Source organism: Triticum urartu, chromosome 7A (genome assembly GCF_056163025.1).
Source record: "Triticum urartu cultivar PI428250 chromosome 7A, HENAU_Tu73, whole genome shotgun sequence".
Lineage (NCBI taxonomy): Eukaryota > Viridiplantae > Streptophyta > Magnoliopsida > Poales > Poaceae > Triticum > Triticum urartu.
The window spans coordinates 422,255,259-422,261,258 of NC_141879.1; positions in this window are offsets into that span (position 1 = coordinate 422,255,259).

Genomic DNA, 6,000 nt, shown 5'->3' on the forward strand with positions numbered 1-6,000 from the left:
AAAAGGTAATAATAACAAAAGTAATGTTTTTGGTATTTTGTAGTGATTGTAACAATAGCAACGGAAAAGTAAATAAGCGGAGAACAATAAATGGAAAGCTCGTAGGCAATGGATCGGTGGTAGAGAATTATGCCGGATGTGGTTCATCATGCAACAGCCATAACATAGGGTGACACAGAACTAGCTCCAATTCATCAATGTAATGTAGGCATGTATTCCGAATATAGTCATACGTGCTTATGGAAAAGAACTTGCATGACATCTTTTGTCCTACCCTCCCGTGGCAGCGGGGTCCTAGCGGAAACTAAGGGATATTAAGGCCTCCTTTTAATATAGTACCGGACCGAAGCATTAACACATAGTGAATACATGAACTCCTCAAACTACGGTCATCGCCGGGAGTGGTCCTGATTATTGTCACTTCGGGGTTGCCGGATCATAACACATAGTAGGTGACTATAGACTTGCAAGATAGGATCAAGAACTCTCATATATTGATGAAAACATAATAGGTTCAGATCTGAAATCATGGCACTCGGGCCCTAGTGACAAGCATTAAGCATAGCAAAGTCATAGCAACATCAATCTCAGAACATAGTGGATACTAGGGATCAAACCCTAACAAAACTAACTCGATTACATGATATCTCATCCAAACCATCACCGTCTAGCAAGCCTATGATGGAATTACTCACGCACGGTGGTGAGCATCATGAAATTGGTGATGGAGGATGGTTGATGATGACGATGGCGATGGATTCCCCTCTCCGGAGCCCCGAACGGACTCCAGATCAGCCCTCCCGAGAGGTTTTAGGGCTTGGTGGCGGCTCCGTATCGTAAAACGCGATGAATCTTTCTCCTTGATTTTTTTCTCTCCGAACACAAATATATAGAGTTGGAGTTGAGGTCGGAGGAGCTCCAGGAGGCCCACGAGGTAGGGGGGCGCGCCCAGGGGGCAGGCACGCCCCCAACCTCGTGGCTAGGATGTGGGGCCCCTGGTCTTGATCTTTTGCCAGGATTTTTTATTATTTCCAAAAATAGTCTCCGTAAAGTTTTAGGTCATTCCGAGAACTTTTGTTTCTGCACATAAATAACACCATGGCAATTCTGCTGAAAACAGCGTCAGTCCGGGTTAGTTCCATTCAAATCATGCAAGTTAGAGTCCAAAACAAGAGCAAAAGTGCTTGGAAAAGTAGATACGATGAAGACGTATCAACTCCCCCAAGCTTAAACCTTTGCTTGTCCTCAAGCAATTTAGTTGATAAACTGAAAGTGATAAAGAAAAACTTTTACAAACTCTATTTGCTCTTGTTGTGAATATGTAAAGCCAACATTCAAGTTTTTAGCAAAGATTATAGACTAACCATATTCACAATAACGCATAGGTCTCATGTTTACTCATATCAATGGCATAATCAACTAGCGAGCAATAATAATAAATCTCGGATGACAACACTTTCTCAAAACAATCATAATATGATATAACAAGATGGTATCTTGCTAGCCCTTCTAAGACCGCAAAACATAAATGCAAAGCACCTTTAAAGATCAAGGACTGACTAGACATTGTAATTCATGGTAAAAGAGATCCAGTCAAGTCATACTCAATGTAAACTAACAGTAATGAATGCAAATGACAGCGGTGCTCTCCAACTGGTGCTTTTTAATAAGAGGATGATGACTCAACATAAAAGTAAATAGATAGGCCCTTCGCAGAGGGAAGCAGGGATTTGTAGAGGTGCCAGAGCTTGGTTTTAAAATAGAGATGAATAATATTTTGAGCGGTATACTTTCATTGTCAACATAACAACCAAGAGATGGCGATATCTTCCATGCTACACACATTATAGGCAGTTCCCAAACAGAATGATAAAGTTTATACTCCTCCACCAACAAGCATCAATCCATGGCTTGCTCAAAACAACGAGTGCCTCCAACTAACAAGAGTCCCAGGGGGAGTTTTGTTTGCAATTATTTTGATTTGATTTGCATAAAACATGGGACTGGGCATTCCGGTGACCAGCCATTTTCTCGTGAGTGAGGAGCGGAGTCCACTCCTCTTGAGAATAACCCGCCTAACATGGAAGATACGGACAACCCTAGTTGATACATGAGCTATTCGAGCATACAAAACAGGATATTTATTTGAAGGTTTAGAGTTTGGCATATACAAATTTACTTGGAACGGCAGGTAGATACCGTATATAGGTAGGTATGGTGGACTCATATGGAATAACTTTGGGGTTTATGGAGTTGGATGCACAAGCAGTATTCCCGCTTAGTATAGGTGAAGGCTAGAAAAAGACTGGGAAGCGACCAACTAGAGAGCGACAACAGTCATGAACATGCATTAAAATTAATTAGCACCGAATGCAAACATGAGTAGGATATAATGCACCATGAACATAAATATCGTAGAGTCTATGTTGATTTTGTTTCAACTACATGCGTGAACATGTGCCAAGTCAAGCCACTCGAATCGTTCAAAAGAGGATACCACCCTATCATACCACATCACAACCATTTTAATAGCATGTTGGCACCCAAGGTAAACCATTATAAGCTCCTAGCTAATTAAGCATGGCATAAGAAACTATGATCTCTAATTGTCATTGCAAACATGTTTATTCATAATAGGCTGAATCAGGAACGATGAACTAATCATATTTACGAAAACAACAGAGGTCGAGTTCATACCAGCTTTTCTCATCTCAGTCAGTCCATCATATATTGTCATAATTGCCTTTCACTTGCACGACCGAATGATGTGGATAATAATAATAGTGCACGTGCATTGGACTAAGCTAGAATCTGCAAGCATTCAATAAACAGGAGAAGACAAGGCAATATGGGCTCTTTTGTCATATCAACAATAATGCATATAAGAGCCACCTCAACAATTTAATTATGGTCTTATCCTATCGACCCCCAGAGAAAAGAAAATAAATAAAACTATTTACACGGGAAAGCTCCCAACAAGCAAAAGAAGAACAAGAAATCTTTTTGGGTTTTCTTTTTAATTACTACTACAAGCATGGAAATTAAAACTATCTAAAAGCTACAACTTAATTTTTTGGTTTTTCTTAAGGTTTATTAAACACACAAGAAGAAAGCATAAAAAGAGAAAATAAACTAGCATGGATGATACAATGAAGAAGTATGAGCACCGACATCTAGCAATGAGTGTGTGAACAATAATATAACATCGGTGAGAAATACGTACTCCCCCAAGCTTAGGCTTTTGGCCTAAGTTGGTCTAATGCCACGGATGGCCTGGCAGATATCCAAAGTTGTAGTTGGGGTCGTACTGAGATGCAGCAGTCATTGTATCATGGGCTGCAGCTTGGAGGCGAGCTATCTCAGCTCTCCTCTTATACTCGTCCACCTCCTCTCTGGTTATAAAATATCTCCCTTTTTCCTGAAAGTCAGAGAAAGTAGAAGCAGGGAGAGCGACGTGATAGGTGCGTTGTCTGTCAAAGATTAGTCGGTACTGGAGGAACTGATAGTTCCTCTCAACAAACTGATGACAAACCATAGCCTCATAATCCAAATAAGCAGGGGGCAACTCTGACGGAAATATGCCCTAGAGGCAATAATAAAGTTATTATTTATTTCCTTATATCATGATAAATGTTTATTATTCATGCTAGAATTGTATTAACCGGAAACATAATACATGTGTGAATACATAGACAAACAGAGTGTCACTAGTATGCCTCTACTTGACTAGCTCGTTGATCAAAGATGGTTATGTTTCCTAACCATAGACATGAGTTGTCATTCGATTAACGGGATCACATCATTAGGAGAATAATGTGATTGACTTGACCCATTCCGTTAGCATAGCACTTGATCATTTAGTTTGTTGCTATTGCTTTCTTCATGACTTATACATGTTCCTATGACTTTGTGTGCCACCAAACGTCACAACGTAACTGGGTGATTATAAAGGTGCTCTACAGGTGTCTCCGAAGGTACTTGTTGGGTTGGCGTATTTCGAGATTAGGATTTGTCACTCCGATTGTCGGAGAGGTATCTCTGGGCCCTCTTGGTAATGCACATCACCTAAGCCTTGCAAGCATTGCAACTAATGAGTTAGTTGCGAGATGATGTATTATAGAATGAGTAAAGAGACTTGCCGGTAACGAGATTGAACTAGGTATTGAGATACCGATGATCGAATCTCGGGTAAGTAACATACCAATGACAAAGGGAACAACGTATGTTGTTATGCGGTCTGACCGATAAAAGATCTTCGTAGAATATGTAGGAGCCAATATGAGCATCCAGGTTCCGCTATTGGTTATTGACTGGAGACGTGTCTCGGTCATGTCTACATAGTTCTCGAACCCGTAGGGTCCGCACGCTTAACGCTACGATGACAGTTATATTATGAGTTTATATGTTTTGATGTACCGAAGGAGTTCGGAGTCCCGTATGAGATCGGGGACATGACGAGGAGTCTCGAAATGGTCGAGACGTAAAGATCGATATATTGGACGACTATATTCGGACATCGGAAAGGTTCCGAGTGATTCAGGTATTTTTCGGAGTACTAGAGAGTTACGGGAATTCGCCGGGGAGTATATGGGCCTTATTGGGCTTTAGGGGAAAGAGAGAGGAGAGGTTGGGCGCCCCCAAGGCCTAGTCCGAATTGGACTAGGGGGAGGGGCTGCGCCCCCTCCTTCCTTCTCTTCTCCCTTCCCTTGCCTTGACTCCTACTCCTACTACTTAGAAGGGGGGGGGGAATCCTACTCCCGGTGGGAGTAGGACTCCTCCAGGGCGCGCCATAGGGGCCAGCCCTCTCCTCCCTCCTCCACTCCTTTATATACGTGGCCAGGGGGCACCCCATAGAGACAACAATTGATCTCTTGATCTCTTAGCCGTGTGCGGTGCCCCCTCCACCATAGTCCACCTCGATAATACTGTAGCGGTGCTTAGGCGAAGCCCTGCGTCGGTAGAACATCAACATCGTCACCACGCCGTCATGCTGACGAAACTCTCCCTCAACACTCGGCTGGATCGGAGTTCGAGGGACGTCATCGGGCTGAACGTGTGCTGAACTCGGAGGTGCCGTACGTTCGGTACTTGATCGGTCGGATCGTGAAGACATACGACTACATCAACCGCGTTGTGCTAACGCTTCCGCTTTCGGTCTACGAGGGTACGTGGACAACACTCTCCCCTCTCGTTGATGTGCATCACCATGATCTTGCATGTGCGTAGGAAATTTTTGAAATTGCTACGTTCCCCAACAGTGGCATCCGAGCCTAGGTTTTATGCGTTGATGTAATATGCACGAGTAGAACACAAGTGAGTTGTGGGCGATATAAGTCATACTGCTTACCAGCATGTCATACTTTGGTTCGGCGGTATTGTTGGGTGAAGCAGCCCGGACCGACATTACGTGTACGCTTACGCGAGACTGGTTTACCGCCGTGCTATGCACACAGGTGACTAGCGGGTGTCAGTTTCTCCAACTTTAGTTGAACCGAGTGTGGCTACGCCCGGTCCTTGAGAAGGTTAAAATAGCACAAACTTGACAAACTATCATTGTGGTTTTCGATGCGTAGGTAAGAACGGTTCTTGCTAAGCCTGTAGCAGCCACGTAAAATTTGCAACAACAAAGTAGAGGACGTCTAACTTGTTTTTGCAGGGCATGTTGTGATGTGATATGGTCAAGACATGATGAGATATAAGTTGTTGTATAAGATGATCATGTTTTGTTGAAGTTATCGGCAACTGGCAGAAGCCTTGTGGTTGTCTCTTTATTGCATAAGATGCAAGCGCCAAATAATTGCTTTACTTTATCGCTATGCGATAGCAATAGTTGCATGAGCAGTAGTTGGCGAGACGACCATGTGACGACACATTGATATAGATCAAGATGATGGAGATCATGGTGTCATGCCGGTGACGATGGAAATCATGACGATACTTTGGAGATGGAGATCAAAGGCACAAGATGATGATGGCCATATCATGTCACATATTTTGATT